We start from the raw sequence: 20,093 nt of genomic DNA on the forward strand, positions 1-20,093 counted from the left end.
CGCCATCGTCATCACCAACGATCCTCTCATCGGGAGGGGGTCAATCTCCATCAACATCTTCACCAGCACCATCTCCTCTAAAACCCTAGTTCATCTCTTGTATCCAATCTTTGTCCCAAAACCTCAGATTGGTACCTGTGGGTTGCTAGTAGTGTTGATTACTCCTTGTAGTTGATGCTAGTTGGTTTATTTGGTGGAAGATCATATGTTCAGATCCTTTATGCATATTAATACCCCTCTGATTATGAACATGGATATGATTTGTGAGTAGTTACGTTTGTTCCTGAGGACATGGGAGAAGTCTTTCTATAATCAGTCATGTGAATTTGGTATTCGTTCGATATTTTGATGAGATGTATGTTGTCTCTCCTCTAGTGGTGTTATGTGAATGTCGACTACATGACACTTCACCATTGTTTGGGCCTAGAGGAAGGCATTGGGAAGTAATAAGTAGATGATGGGTTGCTAGAGTGACAGAAGCTTAAGCCCTAGTTTATGAGTTGCTTCATAAGGGGCTGATTTGGATCCATATGTTTCATGCTATGGTTAGGTTTACCTTAATACTTCTTTTGTAGTTGCAGATGCTTGCAATGGGGGTTAATCATAAGTGGGATGCTTGTCTAAGAAAGGGCAGTACCCAAGCACCGGTCCACCCACATACCAAATTATCAAAGCAACGAACGCGAATCATATGAGCTTGATGAAAACTAGCTTGATGATAATTCCCATGTGTCCTCGGGAGCGCTTTTCTCTATATAAGAGTTTGTCCAGGCTTGTCCTTTGCTAGAAAAAGGAATGGGCCATCTTGCTGCACCTTATTTAATTTCATTACTTGTTACCCGTTACAAATTACCTTATCACAAAACTATCTGTTACTGATAATTTCAGTGCTTGCATAGAATACCTTACTGAAAACCGCTTGCCATTTCTTTCTGCTCCTCGCTGGGTTCGACACTCTTACTTATCGAAAGGACTACGCTAGATCGCCTATACTTGTGGGTCATCAAGATGGGACTGGATATGAGTCAACTTTAGTCAGAAGGCGTCCCAATGATTCGGAGTTTTTAGATCTTGATGCAAAAATTGATAAAAGTGGGATTGGAGAGGTCAAAACTTTAGCTAGCAATGAACCCACTCTTTTGGATTTCAAGGACTTTAATTATGATAATGTTCTTTAATAGATTGTATTTCCTTGTTGCAATCCATGTTGAATTCTCCTCATGCTTATAATCAAAACAAAGCTTTTACTAAACATATTGTTGGTGCTATGGTGCAATCTTTTGAAGAAAAGCTTGAATTGGAAGTTTGTATTCCTAGAAAACTTTATGATGAGAGGGAACCTACTATTAAGATTAAGATTAAATATTATGAATGCTATGCTTTGTGTGATTTGGGTGCTAGTGTTTCCACAATTCCAAAAACTTTATGTGATGTGTTAGGTTTCCGTGAACTTGATGATTGTTCCTTAAATTTGCATCTTGCCTATGGGAAACCTATGGGAAGGATTAATGATGTTCTTATTGTTGTAAATAGGAATTATGTGCCCATACATTTCAATGTTCTTGATATAGATTGCAATCCTACTTGTCCAATTATTCTTGCTAGACCTTTCCTTAGAACGATTGGTGCAATTATTGATATGAAAGAAGGAAACATTGGATTTCAATTTCCGTTAAGGAAAGGCCTGGAAAACTTCCCTAGAAATAAAATTAAATTGCCTTATGAATCTATTATGAGAGCCACTTATGGATTGCATGCCAAAGATGATAACACTTAGATCTATTCGTGTTTTATGCCTAGCTAAGGGCATTAAACAATAGCGCTTGTTGGGAGGCAACCCAATTTTATTTTTGTTTTTGCTTTTTAGGTTCTGTTTTGCAATAAATATTTCATCTAGCCTCTGGTTAGATGTGGTTTTGTGTTTTAATTAGTGTTTGTGCCAAGTAAGATCTTTGGGATAGCCTACGGTGATAGTTGATTTGATCTTGCTGAAAAACAGAAACTTTTACGCTCACGAAAACAATTCTCATTTTTAGCTGAAGAGTGATTTTAGTTGATTCGTTTTGCAGAAGATTAATAGATAAATTTTCTAGGACTTCGTAATTTCTTAGGATTTTTAGAATTACAGAAGTATTCAAAATATCTAGATTTCTATAGACTGTTCTGTTTTTGACAGATTCTATTTTTCGCGTGTTGTTTGCTTATTTCGATGAATCTATGGCTAGTATCGGGGGGTACGAACCATGGAAAAGTTTGAATACAGTAGATATTACACCAATATAAATAAATAATGAGTTCACAACAGCACCAAAAGTGGTGATTTATTTTCTTATACTAACAGAGCTTACGAGATTTTCCGTTGAAGTTTTGTGTTGTGAAGTTTTCAAGTTTTGGGTAAGGATTTGATGGACTATGGAATAAGGAGTGGCAAGAGCCTAAGCTTGGGGATGCCCAAGGCACCCCAAGGTAATATTCAAGGAGGCCAAAGAGCCTAAGCTTGGGGATGCCCCGGGAAGGCATCCCCTCTTTCGTCTTCATCTATCGATAACTTTACTTGAGGCTATATTTTTATTCACCACATGATATGTGTTTTGCTTGGAGCGTATTGTATGATTTGAGTCTTTGATTTTTAGTTTGCCACAATCATCCTTGCTGTACACACCTTTTGAGAGAGACACGCATGAATCGTGATTTATTACAATACTCTATGTGCTTCACTTATATCTTTTGAGCTAGGCAATTTTGCTCTAGTGCTTCACTTATATCTTTTTAGAGCACGGTGGTGGTTTTATTTTATAGAAATTGTTGAACTCTCGTACTTCACTTATATTATTTTGAGAGTCTTTAAAAACAGCATGGTAATTTTCTTTGGTTATAAAACTAGTCCTAATATGATAGGCATCCAAGAGGGATATAATAAAACAATTCATATAAAGTGCATTGAATACTATGAGAAGTTTGATTCCTTATGATTGTTTTGAGATATGAAGATTGTGATATTAGAATCATGCTAGTAAGTAGTTGTGAATTTGATAAATACTTGTGTTAAGGTTTGTGAGTCCCGTAGCATGCACGTATGGTGAACCGTTATGTAACAAAGTTGGAGCATGAGATATTTTTTGATTGTCTTCCTTATGAGTGGCGGTCGGGGACGAGCGATGGTATTTTCGTACCAATCTATCCCCCTAGGAGCATGCGTGTAGTACTTTGTTTCGATGACTAATAGATTTTTGCAATAAGTATGTGAGTTCTTTATGACTAATATTGAGTCCATGGATTATACGCACTCTCACCTTTCCGCCATTGCTAGCCTCTCTAGTACCGCGCAACTTTCGCCGGTACCATAAACCCACCATATACCTTCCTCAAAACAGCCACCATACCTACCTATTATGGCATTTCCATAGCCATTCCGAGATATATTGCCATGCAACTTCCCACCATTCCGTTTATTATGACACGCATCATCATTGTCATATTGCTTTGCATGATCATGTAGTTGACATCGTATTTGTGGCAAACCCACTGTTCATCATTTTTATACATGTCACTCTTGATTCATATCCCGGTACACCGCCGGAGGCATTCACATAGTCATATTTTGTGCTAGTATCGATTTGTAATTTTTGTGTTGTAAGTAAATAAAAGTGTAATGATCTTCATTATTAGAGCATTGTCCCATGTGAGGAAAAAAAAGAGAAAGGCCAAAAAAAGAGAAGGCCCAAAAAAATGAGAGAAAAGAGAGAAGGGACAATGTTACTCTCCTTTTGCCACACTTGTGCTTCAAAGTAGCACCATGATCTTCATGATAGAGAGTCTCCTATATTGTCACTTTCATATACTAGTGGGAATTTTTCATTATAGAACTTGGCTTGTATATTCCAACGATGGGCTTCCTCAAAATGCCCTAGGTCTTCATGAGCAAGCAAGTTGGATGCACACCCACTTAGTTTTCTTTTTGAGTTTTCATACACTTATAGCTCTAGTGCATCCGTTGCACGGCAATCCCTACTCACTCACATTGATATCTATTAATGGGCATCTCCATAGCCCGTTGATACGCCTAGTTGATGTGAGACTATCTCCTTCTTTTTGTCTTCTCCACAACCATCGTCTATTTCACCTAAAGTGCTATGTCCATGGCTCACGCTCATGTATTGCGTGAAAGTTGAAAAAGTTTGAGAACGTCAAAAGAATGAAACAATTGCTTGGCTTGTCATCGGGGTTGTGCATAATTTGAATATTTTGTGTGATGAAGATGGAGCATAGCCAGACTATATGATTTTGTAGGGATAAGCTTTCTTTAGCCATGTTATTTTGAGAAGACATAATTATTTTGTTAGTATGCTTGAAGTATTATTGTTTTTATGTCAATATTAAACTTTTATTTTAAATCTTACGGATCTGAACATTGATGCCACAATAAAGGGAATTACATGGATAAATATTTTAGGTAGCATTCCACATCAAAAATTCTGTTTTTATCATTTACCTACTCGAGGACGAGCATGAATTAAGCTTGGGGATGCCTGATACGTCTCTAACATATCTATAATTTTTGATTGTTCCATGCTATTATAGTATCTGTTTGGATGTTTTATATGCATTATTAATATGCTATTTTATATGATTTTTGGACTAACCTATTAACCTAGAGCTCGGTGCCAGTTTCTGTTTTTTTTCCTTATTTTAGGGTTTCGCAGAAAAGGAATACCAACCGGATTTCAAATGGAATGAAACTTTCGCGATGATTTTTTTGGACCAGAAGACATCCAGAGGGCTTGGAGTGCACGTCAGGAAAGACACGAGGCGGCCACAAGGTCGGAGGGCACGCCCCCCACCCTTGTGGGCCCCTTGTGACTCCATCGACCTATTTCTTCCGCCTATATATTCTCAAATACCCCAAAAACTTCCAGTGGAGCCACGGAACCACTTTTCCACCGCCGCAATCTTCTGTACCCGTGAGATCCCATCTAGGGGCCTTTTCCGGCATCCTGCCGGAGGGGGATTCGATCACAGAGGGCTTCTACATCAACACCATTGCCTCTCCGATGAAGCGTGAGTAGTTTACCATAGACCTACGGGTCCATAGCTAGTAGCTAGATGGCTTCTTCTCTCTCTTTGATTCTCAATACAAAGTTCTCCTCGATGTTCTTGGAGATCTATTCGATGTAATACTCTTTTGCATTGTGTTTGCCGAGTTCCGATGAATTGTGGATTTATGATCAACTTATCTATGAATATTATTTGAATCTTCTCTGAATTCTTATATGCATGATTTTATATCTTTGCAAGTCTCTTCGAACTATCGATTTGGTTTGGCCAACTAGATTGGTTTTTCTTGCAATGGGAGAAGTGCTTAGCTTTGGGTTCAATGTTGCGGTGCTGACAGAAGGGGAACCGACACGTATTGTATTGTTGCCATCGAGGATAAAAGGATGGGGTTTTATCATATTGCTTGAGTTAATTCCTCTACATCATGTCATCTTGCTTAAGGCGTTACTCCGTTCTTTATGAACTTAATACTCTATATGCATGCTGGATAGCGGTCGATGTGTGGAGTAATAGTAGTAGATGTAGAATCGTTTCGGTCTACTTGACACGGACGTGATGGCTATAGTCATGATCATTGCCTTAGATATCGTCATAACTTTGCTCTTTTCTATCAATTGCTCGGCAGTAATTTGTTCACCCACCGTAATATTTTCTATCTTGAGAGAAGCCTCTAGTGAAACCTATGGCCCCGGGGTCTATTCTCCATCATATAAATTTCCGATCTAGAATTTTAGTTTCCTATTTACTTTCTTTGCAATCTTTTACTTTCCATTCCATAAACCAAAAATGCCAAAAATATTACTTTAACATTTATCCATCTATATCAAATCTCACTTTGGAAATAACCGCGAAGGGATTGACAACCCCTTTGTCGCGTTGGGTGCAAGTTGGTGTTTATTTGTGCAGGTATTCGGTGACTTGTTGTGTTGTCTCCTACTGGATTGATACCTTGATTCTCAAAACTAAGGGAAATACTTACTCTACTTTGCTGCATCACCCTTTCCTCTTCAAGAGAAAAACCAACGCAAGCTCAAGAGGTTGCAGTGCTGAGGGTAGTAATTCCTGCTCAGTAAAAGCTGGAGCATGCATGGTCTCTTTCAGTCGTCGATGATTCATCACGCTCTCCACTTCAGAATTTGTGACGAATACGTCATCCGAATCCTCATGGGGTGGATGAGTTGGCGCTGCATCCATATTGGCTCTCGTCTTGGTTGATGAGCCCGCTGTCGGATTAGCTGATGAACGGCTAAGTGGGACTTTGGACACGGTTCGCCGTGTGCTCCTCCTAAAATAAGATGGGAGGAGAAATATGACAATCTGGTCTTATGCCTAGGCACATGTTAAAAGTTATACCTCTTTGATGAAGGAGGGGGCTCGACGGCACTCCCGGTTTCCTTTCGCTTTGAAGGCCCACCCTGCGTAGATGCTACCTTCCTAGAGGCTGCCCTCGATGGAGTGCGGCTTGCTGAGCGCCGATCCTATGAAGCAGAATTTGGTGTGATGGGTGAGACACAAGTGGGTTACTCCCTTTTTTGTGGATGATTTCCGTGTACTTACCTTGGAGAAAGGGAGAAGGCCAGGGTAGTCGGCCATAATAGCCATTTCCGAGTCGTCAAGGCTCGCCTGATAAAAGACTCCATCATCAAACTCTATAAATATATCCGGATCCTCACGGAAGCCGGGGTCTTCGTTGTGAGCATGGTCCTCTAGCTGTGGGGAGGGGCAATGGATATTTTTGACCACCTTCCTCCATGCTGTTTTAAGATGACCAGAACAATTTGATTAGCGGACCTTGATAATGAGGTAGGACAATGCTGATAATCAAAAACTTACCCATTCAATGGGGTTATGCATGGAAAAACCCTCCCGAAAATTTAAACGGGTGAATTCTTCTTTCTCCCCCTTATAAAGATCTGCCAGAATGGTGGCCAGAGCGGCTGGGGTATCCGAGCCCTCGCGCTTCTAACGAGATGCATCGTCCTCCCCGTTGTAACACCATAAAGGGGTCACTCTAGACTGAAGGGGCTGGATGCATCACTTTATCGCGATGGCCATGACTTCGATTATCAAGAGTTCGGAATGGGCAAGATCAGTAACCTGACCTCGCTGACCAACCTCCTTACTTCCGCACTGTCTTCTTGTTTGGGGCTCCGGGGCGCCAATTGAGGCGTTTCTTCAAAGAAGCACTGGAGAATTCGGGAAGTCCACGTCGAACTGGGACCGGAAGGGGAACATCCTCAATATAAAACCATTCCGAAGTCCATTCTTCAGATCCCCTTTTGGGAGTTCCAACGAGTTAACCTGATCCGGCTATGCGCCATACTTCGGAGCCGCCCACTTCAAATATAGAACCCTCTTGATGGCGAGGGACGAGGAAAAATAACTTTCTCCACAGTTTGAAATGAGCCTTGCATCCTAAGAACACTTCGCAGAGAGCGAAAAAACCCGAAATATGCAGGATAGAACCTGGTGTGAGGTTGTGCAGCTGGATCCCGTAGAATTCCAATAGACCTCTGAGGAGGGGGTGGATCGGGAATCCTAAGCCCCTTAGAAGAAACGAGATGAAGCACACCCTCTCCTCCTTGTTGGGGTTGGGGAAATTCTCTGCTAGCACATCATTGCCAATCGAGGCCAATCCCGCCCACACGGAGACTAGATCTGCGAGAGGGAGATATCCCTGCATCTGAAGTCGATTCAGCTGAGGTGAGACACTGAGTAGCTTCGCCAATCACCCACTTGAGGGCCATGAGGGCACGAGGAAGAGCCAGGAGCGCGTGCCATGTTTTGAAGTTTTTCGTGGTTTGCTCTGATGCTCTTTGCACGATATGGGATGGCATTTGGAGATCTAACCTCCTTATATAGATGCCGCCCTTTCATAGTAAGGGGTTTATTTGTAAAAAATTATGGACCGTTCACATTCGCCCGGCGCGTGGAAATCGAGGAGACGACAGGAATGAATCATAATGGCAGAACATGGAGGGCAAAACCAGACTGTTGTCAATTCAGAGTATGATGAAGAACCCGCCTTGCAAAGCCGAAGACACAAGCCAGATACTACATCATCATTGAAGGCAAGTTCGGGGGCTACTGAGGGAGTCCTAGATTCGGGGGTCCTCAGGTATCCGGCCTATCTGATATGGGTCGGGTTGATGGGTCGTGAAGACAAAGCATAAGACCACCTCTCGTGTCCAGGTAGGACTCCTATGTGCGTAGAACGACAAGTTTGGTGTCCGGGTGTAATACTCCTTTCCTCTGTGAACCGACTTTGTATAACCCTAGGCCCCTCCGGTGTGTATATAAACTGTAGGGGTTAGTCCGTAGAGGGCATCCGAAAAATCATAGGCTAGGCAGCTAGGGTTTAGCCATCACGATCTCGAGGTAGATCAACTCTTGTAACCCCTATACTCATCGAATACAATCAAGCAGGACGTAGGGTTTTACCTCCTTTAAGAGGGCCCGAACCTGGGTAAACATCGTGTCCCCATTGTCCCTAGTTACCATTGATCCTTAGACTCACAGCTTGGGCCCCCCTACCCGAGATCTGCCGGTTTTGACACTGACAGGGGCGGGGTGCCAGCTCATGTCAATGCATCCTCCATCATCAGGTCGTCCTTGCCCACCTCCGACGAGCTAGACGGCAAGTCAGCCTGTATCCGTGCCGCATGTCAGGCATACCAGCCAACTGCAAGGGTGGCCAACTTGTGCTTCTACTCCGTCGAAAGGCTCTACCACCGCTCTAGAGCTCACAGTCATGGAAGAGGTGGTGCACCAAGGAGCAAAGGAATCAGCAGTGGTGCTCTGCGTATGGTTTTGGGCGTGTCCACATATAAATAACGAGCATCAGCTAGGCCAAGCGGCGGGGTGTGTCAGCGCGGACACCGGAGTTGGTTTCTCGGCCGCCGCACACGTTTAATACCGGCAGTCAGACGATCAGGCAACCAAATTGAATGCTCCTGAAGCTGTTCAGTCCCATCCAGTCATGTCTCTCCAGCACTGAACAAGCGCAAAGACCGGGAAGCACGCGCATGCAACGCTTCAATGCCAACTTTAGTGACCGGTCGTGTCCCCTTTGAACTGCCATGCATGTGGTGCTCTGGGCCAACATGAAAGCGACGCGGAGAGAGGAGGCGTTTGTGCTGGAGAGGGCGCAGATGTGGGAGATGATTTCGGGTGCGACCGGGGTCGGGCGCGTACATGGTGGCGGTCCACACAACTCAGTTAGGAAATTTGCGGACGATTTTCAAGGTCCGCCTTGGAGATGCCCTTAGTTTTTTCTCTAACTGTGTCGGCGTTCTGGGAACGGGGGTCTAATTGAACTAGCAGGCCGTACGGCCCATCTTCATCAACAAGGCATCCAAGACCCTCGTGAGGCGGACGACGCAAGACCTCCTCTGGAGTAGCCTAGTTAGGCAGGCTCACGAGGAGCGGAGATATCAAGGCGGGGCCAACCTCACGAGGCCCTCATGACGTGAGCCATGACGCACCACACCAGGCGGGCGCCAGCGCGCACAGCGTCCTTGTTTCCTCTTTGGTGCTAAGGAGGCCAGCGCAGGCGAAGAGTACCGAGGCATCGGCCAAAGGTTACTATATTGGTGCAACGAGACCAAGACTAGGAGGACGGCGAGACGGAGGTCATCGTGGAGCCCAAGACGGCGTCACCACCAGAGCTTTCGCAGTCGAAGATCGCGTTTGTCAGGATAGCTTGTACTAGTTGTCCCCCTTCAAATTTGCCTGCCGTTGTTGGCTCCCTTCCCGCTCAATATTTGGGAAGAGGACCAGGGCCTATATAAGTAGAGCTAGCCACCACAGTAGAGGCATCGAATCCTCACGCCACAAGTTCATACGTACAAGAACACCTCAACCTCAGGAGGCTGTTCTTCCATTGTACTCTTCATCATCAGCCCAAGAGGCAATCCACCACCACCACACAGGAGTAGGGTATTACACCACAAACGATGGCCTGAACCAGTATAAACCTTGTGTCTTTCTGTGTTGCGAGTTGGTCGAGTTCGTCCGTGAGATCTTAGTGAGCTAGGGCACAGATCGGTAGGAGGGAAAGGCTTCGCGCGCACCCCAGTGTTCAAACCTTAAGGGTTTGCCAAAACCCCACATCCGACATTTGGCACGCCAGGTAGGGGTGCGCCGTAGTTTCCCTTCCATCAGTTCGTCGCTCCGTCGCTCCATCGTCTCCAGGGCGGACGCTCGCCGTTCTCGAGCTGATCGTCGGGCTGCCGTCACCGCCCGCGTCGCTCAGACGGCTCCCGTTGGCGGGCCACCTCGTCGTTTTCTGTCTCCCGCCGCCAACGCTGCCATCGGCCCGGCGGGGAACGAGCAGCAGGCATCTTCGCTCCATCCTTCGGTGTGGCAGGACGGCCGCACTGCTACTCCATCACCGACCCCTGCCGGTTCTTCGTCCCACGTGCAGCGCGCTCCTTGCGGCGAACGAGCTCCTGCGCTACCGCCCCGTCGACGACCTCTACGAGGAGTGGCTCGACCGCGTCGCCGAGCTCGCCCGCGCCGCGGGGGGCTCTCCGGCGCCGTCGCACTCTCTGCCTCCCTGTCAACCAGCCGCGAGCGACGGAGCTCGTGGCGTGCCTCCACCACCTCAGCCCCAAGACGGCGCCTTGGCACCAAGGCGCGCGGCTCCGCGGCGTGACCCACCACGTCCGGCGAGAAGCTGCACCTGTGCTCCCCGCGCCACCTCGTCAAGGTCGCGCACCGCCCGCAGCGGCGCAGCGCGAACCTCGTCAAGACCAAGCTCCACCGCCAAAACGGGCCCCTGCAACCACGGCCGGCTGCCGCGCCTTCACCCCCGAGCTGCGTAGCGTCGCCTGGCCAGGCAAGTTCAAGCCGGATCTGCCTCCTCGCTACAACGGCACCGCCGACCCCGCGGAGTTCCTGCAGCTCTATGAGCTGAACATCGAAGCGGCCAACAGCGATGAGAAAGTCATGGCGAACTGGTTCCCCATGGCTCTCAAGGATGGAGCCCGCTCCTGGCTCCTGAACCTGCAACATGGCTCGATCTCCTCCTGGGACGAGATGCGCTACCGCTTCGTCGCTAACTTCCAGGGCACCCGCGACTGCCTGCCGGCCGCGGGTGACCTGCGCCGCATCAAGCAGCAGCCAGGAGAGACCCTCTAGAAGTACATCCAGCGCTTCAACAACACCCGCCTCAAGATCCCCAAGGTCATGGACGAGGCCATCATCTCCGCATTTTCTGACAGCGTCTGTGACGTCAAGATGAAGGAAGAGCTCGCCATCCACAAGGAGCTCTGCACATCTTAGGAGCTGTTCAACCTGGCGACCAAGTGCGCAAGAGCTGAGGAGGGGCGCCTTTCCCTCCTCGAGCTGCCAGCCGCAGGCGCAGAAGAGAAGAAGGCCAAGGCCAAGGACGTGAAGCGTAAGGAGGCAGCTGTGCTCGCAGCGGAGCCCGACACCAAGCGGGGCAGAGATCAGCCCGAGTCATCCAAGAACGGCCGACCATTCTACGCCTTCCACAACCTGAACACCCACAACACCAGCGACTGTCAAGAGCTCAGAGCCATACGATAAGGACGCTACGGTCGACGCCCCGAGCGTAGCGACCGGGGCTACGGCCGCGGAGGAGGACGTGGAGGTGGACGCTGGGACGATCGTGGCCCACGCTAGGAGTGACGCGACAGGCCTCGTGAGGACCGCTGGCAAGACCAACCTCGCGAGGGCGCCTGGAGGGATCCGCCTCGTGAGGATCGCCCCCAGGGCAACACCGGTCTTCCTCTGCTGCCACCACCAAGAAGGAATGACGACCACCACCAGGACCAGGGGGCTGGGGGCTTCCAGGAGCCGCGTGCAATCGCCTGCATTCTGGGTGGCGCCCAGGCCCCCGCCTCTCAGCGTATCTTCAAACAGTTTGCTCGCGAGGTGAACGCGGTGCTCCCCAAGCTCGAGGCCACGCGCCCGCTCATGTGGTCCCAATGCGCCATCACTTTCAACTCGGCGGATCAGCTCAAGTGCACCGCCACCGCTGGCGTCCTCCCTATGCTGTGTTCCCCAGTCATTAGCAATGTGCAGGTCACCAAGACCCTCATCGACAGCGGCGCAGGGCTCAACGTCCTGTCCGTCGACACGTTCGACAACCTCCAAGTGCCATATGAATGGCTCCAGCCCACCAAGCCCTTCTCATGAGTGACTGACGGTTCCACCACACCGATAGGGCAGGTCCACCCGCCTGTCACCTTCGGGGAGCGCAAGAACTACCGTACCGAGCTCATCGACTTCGACGTCGCGCACATCCGCCTGCCGTACAATGCCATCCTCGGGTATCCAGCGCTGGCCAAGTTCATGGCAGTCACTCATCACGGCTACAACGTTCTCAAGATGCCAGGAAGCGGAGGAATCATCTCGGTCCCATGTGAAGAGAAAGATGCGGTGTGCTTCCTTGAGCGCGCCTTTCAAGCCGTAGCAATCGACGGCCCCGATAGCAGAAGTGAAGGCCCTCCAGAGGCCATCCCCAAGAAGAAGCAGCCGCGCCGTGCAGGACCTCAGGAGGATGGCGTCGCGGCAGGAGCCTCGTCAGGATCAGTGCTTGCTCCAGGGGCGCCTCCCTCCATCGCGTAGGAAGGCGCGCCCAGCGCCCTCCTCGGGCAGGGCTCGGGGGCTCTCTTCTTGTGGGCCTCAGACCTAGCCAACCTCACGAGGGAGACGCTCGGGCACCATTTGGAGGCGTGCTTCACGACACGAGACCTCCAGGAGAGCATGGGGCAAGGAGTGGCCACCACTCAGGAGTTCATCACCAAGACCACTCAGGAACTGCAAGAAGCAAGAGCCATGTGCGGCGACAGCCGCTCACGAGGCGCAGCTCCGCATCCTGGCGAGGATGCTGGGCTACGTGTCTGCGTCGACGCCCCATGGCTCAACAGGGCTGCATCTCAGGAGCGCTTCTGGCCTTCGCGTGTGGGCCGCAGCGAGGGCCCGCCTCACAGCTACATTCGCATGCCTTTCGGCTTGCCGAGCGTGGCGTCAGCCTATCAACGCAACTTCCAGCGTGTCTTGGCAGCTCAGGAGGCCAGGTACCACGCCGTCCTGGAGGAGATGGAGACGGTCTTCAGGGAACCTCCCGAGCCCCCAGAACCTCCTGAGGCTCAGGGTCCCGGTGGCTCATGAGGAGTCGTTTCTTCAGCGCACGCCTTCAGACTGCACCGACTCTACTTTGTCTACAGAACCAGGTAACACCCTCCAAGCTTGTTTAGCCGGGAGCGCCCCTCGGGCTGCATTATTCCCAGGCCACCTTGGTCCGTCCCTGTGGCATGTATCCCTTTTGCTTATGTCTTTAGATTACCTTGCTGGGGGCGCCCCTCGGTCTACATCATCCCCAAGCCGCTCGGGCCGGACCCAGTGGCATGTATCTTCCTGCATTTATCCAAGTTGATCTCCCCTCCATGCTTAACCTGCCAACTGCTACCGCCTGCTCAATCATCGCCTCCCTCGGGGCCTCCACACAGGCACGGCGCTGGCGCATGGGTACGTCCCTGTCACATCGCCAAATCTGAGCGGTCGAGCTCTGGCTCGCGGCACACCCCGCGCACGTCACCTCGCCGGGCCCTCGGTGCCTTCCCCTCATCCAGAACAACTAACAGCAGGCTGGCAGCTATAACGGCAGACCATGTTTCTTCTTGTGCCTATCCACAGGAATCCCGTGGAAGGATAGCAGGCGGCACCGCGAGTCTCCTTTTCTCTCGTGCAATTCGCTTGCGCGTTAAAGGGGGGCTCCTGAGCATCGCGACTCAGGAGCTCTTACTGGCTCTCCAGCCCTCACCCCCTGGCCTTGACCACGGCATCGCGACCTGGCATACTAGCGGCGGCTGAGCTCGCTCGAGGGCCGGGACCTGAGAACGTAGAACACTAAGGAGAGCATGAAGCTCGTACGGTCCGACCTGTCTATGCCGCACAAGTTGGCGCGCAGCCCTAGCGCAGCGTCAGGAATCATCGCGAAGTCAGCAAGATAAGTCTCGCCCTCGGATCGGCTAAGTATTTGAGCCTAATGGTCACTCACACCATGCCGCACCCCCGTTGCGGCCAAGCCATCTTCCTTTCTCACCTTGCCGTAGCTGCTTGAGCGCTAAGGGGGACCTCCTGAGCATCGCGCCTCAGGAGCTCTTACTGGACCACGGGCCGCGCACCTCCTGGCCTTGACCAGGGCCCGCGACGAGGCATACCAGCGACGGCTGTAGCCGCCTTGGGACTGGAACCTGTCAGCGTAGAGCAACAAGCTATCGCAATGAAAGAAAGGGGGGACCGAGCCTTAACGGGACATGTGTTCACCAAATTTTCATAACAAGGAAGATAAGCACAAAAGACATTACAGATCCTTACATGCCCCCACGGGGTGATTCATGTTTTTTCGCAGGAAACAAAAGCTGATACTAAGGGGAATCCTATCTACATCCCTCCGTGGCAGACGCCATCATCAACAGTGGGCCACGGGAGGCCGGCGCCAACCCCATCCAGATCAGCGGCGGCGATGGCTGGACGCCGCAGCTCTGCCCCGGGCGCGGCGAGAGCTCGGGGGCACGTAGCTATCGTCGCTTGTCTCCGGAGTCTCGTAAAGCTCAGGAGAGCTACTGGACTCCCAAGGGCTGCTGCTGCTGCTGGAGTAGCCGCGAGCGGACCGCGCGTCAGCTTGGCGCTCCTCTCCGGGGCAGCCCTCCAGGCGGCGGCCCTCGACATCGAAGACCTTGAAGAAGAGCGTGGAAGCGCAGTCGTACTCGAAGTGGATCACGAGGGCGCCCCTTGCACGGCAGGCCCGTGCGATCTCGCCCCCCCAACCGCGGGCCATGAAGATCTTGCCGGCGGGGACCGCTTCGATCTCCGCTCCAGTCGCCAGAGCGCCGCAGTCGGCATGCTGCAACCAGAGCATGAGGGGCCCTCTCGGCGGCATCACGTCGGAGAAGAACCGCGGGAAGCGGATCCAGGAGCTTGGAGGCATCGGTGCCCACAGCACCAACTTACGCGAGGAGTCCGCTGCATGGACCCCAGGGACGACGGGACGCGTCGCCGCGGCGCGGCGACCCCGGGCACAGCGCGAGCGGCGCTGGCCGTCACTCCGTCCTCCCGAGCCCTCGGCTCGGGCGTACAAGGGTAGCGGGTTCCCCGGAGGAGGCTTCTCGCGCCAAGGCCTCGACACCACCATCATCGCCGCTTCATCACGGCGATGGATCGACCTCTTCTTCGGCGGAAGTGGCCCTGGATCATCACGGGGAGCTTTTCCTTTCTCTTCGGCAGAAAACCTTCTGACAGGTGCCATTGTTGCCAGCAGTGGAGCTGTCGGGTGGTTGGTGCGACATATGCCAAGGGATGGCTTATCATTGTGGGAGCCAATAAGACATCGCCGGTGCCTGGAAACGGGATGAGGCGAAGACATGCACGCCGGCGGATCTTCCCAGGTTCGGGGCTCTCCGGGGAGATAACACCCCTAGTCCTGCTCTGCGGGGTCTCCACATGATCACTAGATCGGTGAAAGTAGCTATAATCGCTCCTAGAGCTGTTTGGGTTCAAGGGAGAAGAAGAACAAGGCTAGCTCTTACTTCTCTCTATCTATGGTGTGTGTGCTATCCTTAGAAGCCAACTATGCTCAGAGGCCAACCCTTTGCATGGGTGCTCCGGGGGGTTTATATAGGCCTACCCCTCGGGGGTACAATGGTAATCCGGCTGGGCTCTGGTCCCAGCCGTCAGTGTCTACGCTCGCCGGCTTCTCCGCCGGCTGTTGGGTCCCGCCAGCTGGTGGGTCCCGCCGGCTGCCGGCTTCTTGGTCGACAGGCCGGCCCCACCGCCTAGGGTCTTGTCGGCGGCTCCTTACTGTAGCCTTGCCTCTGATGACGAGGGCTTTGTCGAGGTAAGCGTGGCTACAGTGGGCCGCCTCGGGGGCTCTCACTGTAGCCTTACCTCGTCTTGTCTCCTTAATGGGGCTCCTACTTCGAGGAAGGGAGTAGCCGGCTTCGGGGGGCCGGCTACGCCCTTGGCCGACTGGGAAAGGCCGGGCCGCCTCCACGTCTCTCTCTGGCTAAAGGGGCCCGCCGCCTGTGGGCCGTACGGGAGTCTGTCGTGGATGACGTCGAGGCTAACATGGCTACAGTGCCGAGCCGCACGGGAGACGGCCGTCCCGTACGGCCTCCTGTAGCCATGCCCGCCTCGGGCTTCGGGGGTAGTGGGCCGCACTGTGGCCACACCCCGTCTTGTCGCCGTTATGTGGGAACAGCTTTGGTGGTTGTGGTCTCGGCCGGCTCCTAGGAGTCGGCGTCCTTCTTGGCCGGCTTCTTGGAGTCGGCCACCCCGTAGTCGTCCTGGGGAGGGGTTGCTTGAGGCTGGGTCGCCTTCCGGGAGTCGGCTTCAGAGGTAGCCGGCCAGGGAAGGCGGCCCAAATGCTTGGAGTGCTTGAAGGCCCAATGGCCTGATAATTTTTCTGAAGAACCACGGGTAGTCGGTTAGGCTACCCGTGGCCATTTACTCCGACAGTAGTCCCCGAAGCTGATTGGGCTTCGAGGTGGAGTAGGGGTTGAGAAGCTCGATCAGCTTCCTATCTTGACGGGCCGGCAACTGGGAGCCGGCCTTGGTCAGGCGCGCCGCCTGAGTCGAAATCTTCTGGAGTAGGAGGGCGGGAGCCCGCTGGCGCGCGCACCGGGCTGCGGGCCGGCCACTGGCCGTCTGCGAACCACGTGGCCGGAAAGCCTGCCAGCCCACGCGCGTGACGGGACGTCGCCGCAGGGCGGGGCCCCGCCACGTCCGTGCCCCGGCCCAGGCGCGGATCCTTTGTATCCCGAAACCGCCCGCACGTCCCGTGCGGCAGTTTTGGCTCGCATTTATGCGCAATAATTGCGAGACGTGGGGGGAGTGGGCGCAGTTAATCCCACGTCTCCCCCCACGTCCGGCCTCTTCGGCCTCGCCTCGCGAGGCTATAAGTAGGGGGAGGTGGAGGGCGGCAGGCCCTCGCACGCTCCTCCTACTTCCACCGTCTTCTTCGCTCGCCCGCTCTCGCGACAGCGCCTCGCCGCCGCGTTCTTCCACTGCGCGTTCCTCCGCCGCCGTGCTAGCTTTCGCCATGCCTCCCGCCACGGAGCAGTATGGTGGGGATTGGGACGGCTCCAACATCCACGACGACCACGTCGACTTCCTCCGCGACACGCGGCGGCTGCCCACCGCGGACAAAGTGGAGGTTCGCCTCGCGCCGGCGAGGGAAATCACACCGGAGCCGCAGGAGGGCGAGCGGGTGGTCTTCCGCTCGCACTTCCTGCGCGGCTTCGGTCTGCTAGTGAGTGCCTTCTTCCACTCCTGGCTCAACTTCTATCAGCTCCAGCCGCACCATCTCACCCCCAACGCGGTGGTGCTGTTGTCCGCCTTCGTCACCCTGTGCGAGGGCTACCTCGGCGTCCTCCCCACCCTCGAGCTCTAGGGGGAGTTCTTCCAGTCAAAGCTGGGCACGCGCATGCGGGGCGTGCCGGCTCAGACTGGCGCCTTCGTCGCGTCGCGGAGATCGGTCGCCGACAACCCCTTCCCCGTCATCCCGCTAATCCAATCGGTGAAGAAGTGGCAGAAGTCATACTTCTACGTGTGGAACATCGCCCCATGGGGCGACTACATCAACCTGCCGGCTTATGTAGCCGGCCCACCGGCGGGCAGGCTGCCCCAGTGGTCCTTCCGGGCGGTGACGCTGTCGCCGGCTAGAAACGCCGCCGTCGCCCAACTGCGGGTGATGGTCCAGTCGGAGGGCCTGACGGGGCCCGATCTTCTGGCCGCGTTCGTCACGCGTCGGGTTCTTCCACTCCAGAGCCGGCCTCATCTGATCTGTCAGAGAGCGGCCAGCTAGATCCGAGCCGAATGTGCACCAAGGAGATGCCGCGCGAGGAGGTCGCCTACATGGTGAACTACCTTGCGAACTGCAAACTCACCGAAGAGTGGCAGTTCGGCAAGGAGCCATATAGCCGAGCCAATCCTCCGCCTATGGTATGCTCTCCTTGTCTCTTTTTCTCTCTCTTTGATTTGTTGCCGAGCACCTCTTGGCCGACTCTGACTTAGTCGGCTTGTTCTTCGACAGAGCTCTCTGCTTCGGCCGGCCGGCGGGTCAGACACGGAGCGCCAATTCGTCCCCGACCGGACCGAACATGACCTGGAGGACCCCGACCTGAGGGCGGTCGGTATGGACGATGACGTCGAGCCGGGTGGAGGCCAAGCCGGCGGCGAAGCAGGTGGCTCCGGGTTCAGTGCCACCTTTGACGACTGGCCGGACGATGATGAAGCCGAAGCCGTCCCGCGCCGCTAGCCGGCATCTGGACGCGGCGCGGGTTCCTCCGCTGCGCAGCCTGCTCGGGGTGGAGGTCAGAAGCGTCGCGCCGCCCAGGGCTTGTTCGGCAGCCGAACGAAGAAACCCAGAGGCGGGGCGGCAGCCACCAGGCGGGAGGAGGCGGCCGCAAAGGCGGCTCGCTTCCGCAAGGCGGTGAAGCAACCGCAGATCGTGTCGGCGTAAGTTCGCTTTCTTTGTGTACTCTCTTTCTTTCTTTTCTTTGGTGGTTCTTGAGCTCTCGTCTTTTTCTTCAACGATCAGAGCTCCGTTGTCACTTGAGCGGGCGGCTGCCGGCTCCGTTGTCGAGTCGCCAAGGGGCTCTGGGAGCACCACCCGCCGCGTGGACCCCCGCGCCGACCTCTAGGAGGCGACGGAAAGGAACGCGCGGGAGGCGCGGGAGGAGCAGGAGGCACGGGAGGCGGAGGCACGGAAGGCGGCCGCCGCCCAGGCGGCACGGGAGGAGGAGGCGGCGAAGGCACTCGCCGAGGCCGCAGCCAGGGCCCAGGCAGAGGCTGAGGCGGCGGCGGCGGCGAGGTTTTGATGGTCACCCTGCTGCGCGTCATGGCGCCTGGGGACATGGAGCCCTCGCCAGGGGGAGCCAGCGGCGACCAGCCAGGGCTGGGGGGAAGCAGCGACGACGTCATCATCTTGGAGAAGGCGCCGGAGCCGACCCCGCCGACTGGGGCGGCCCAAGGCGGCCGGCCTGATCCGCCGCCTGCACAGGCGGCGGAGGGCGAGCCGGCCGCGAGGGCTGAGGTGGCGGTCCGGATGCCGCCGAGCCGGCACGCGGGGAAGGCCGCGTCGGAGCCACAGAAAGCCGCGTCGGAGCCACAGCCGGCCGTGGGTTCCAGCTCGTCGGCCCGAGATGCGGAGGCGGCCAGCGCTACCTCGGGGTGGACGCCAGGCGGAGAGACAGCCGTGGTGAACGTGGCTGCACAAGACGTCCGGACCCGGCTTCAAAGCCAAGCCGCGGCGCTGAGGCAGTTCACCGACGAGTTCCTCGCAACGCGGGCGGCCATCCGGGTTAGCATTCCCATCTTGCTTCTTCTTGATCTTGATTTCTCTTCTCGATCTTGATTTCTTCCATGGGGGCGCGTCAGCGCACCCACTGGGTGTAGTCCCCGAGTTCCGAGTCGGCTGCTGAGCAGGCGGCTTGGAACTTCTTGGAGGATTTGTCTTTGCTATTTTTGTTCTTACTTCGGTCTTCTGTCCATCTTGCAGGACTACCACAACCTTCGAGCGGCCGCCTTCAACTCCCAGGCTCGGGAGCTGACTCAGAAGACCGCCGACCTTACTGAGAGCCGAGGTATGTGACATGTTCTTTATCTAATGTGGGGGCGCGTCAGCGCACCCACTGGGTGTAGTCCCCGAGATTCGGGCCGACTGCTGAGCAGTCGGGTCGGATCTTCCTTGATGACTTCTTACTGTTCTTCTTCTTCTGCCGTTTCTGCAGCGGCCAACGCCAGTCTGAGGGCACAGCTGGGGGAGTCCCAGACTGCTCTTCGTGCCAAGGATGCCGAGCTCGCCGCCTTGGTGCAGGAGCGCGACCGCCTGGTCAAGAAGCTGGCCGATCAGGAGGAAAGCCACAAGGCGGCACTGAAGACGGCGCAGGACCGTGAAGCCACTCTCCAGGCCGAGTTCGAGACGGAGGTGGCCGGCTGGGCAGAGGCCAGGCAGACTCTGGTCTCTGGCTATGGCCAGATCGAAGATCTGGTTGACGGTAAGC

Source organism: Aegilops tauschii, chromosome 3, assembly GCF_002575655.3.
Source record: "Aegilops tauschii subsp. strangulata cultivar AL8/78 chromosome 3, Aet v6.0, whole genome shotgun sequence".
NCBI classification, from domain to species: domain Eukaryota; kingdom Viridiplantae; phylum Streptophyta; class Magnoliopsida; order Poales; family Poaceae; genus Aegilops; species Aegilops tauschii.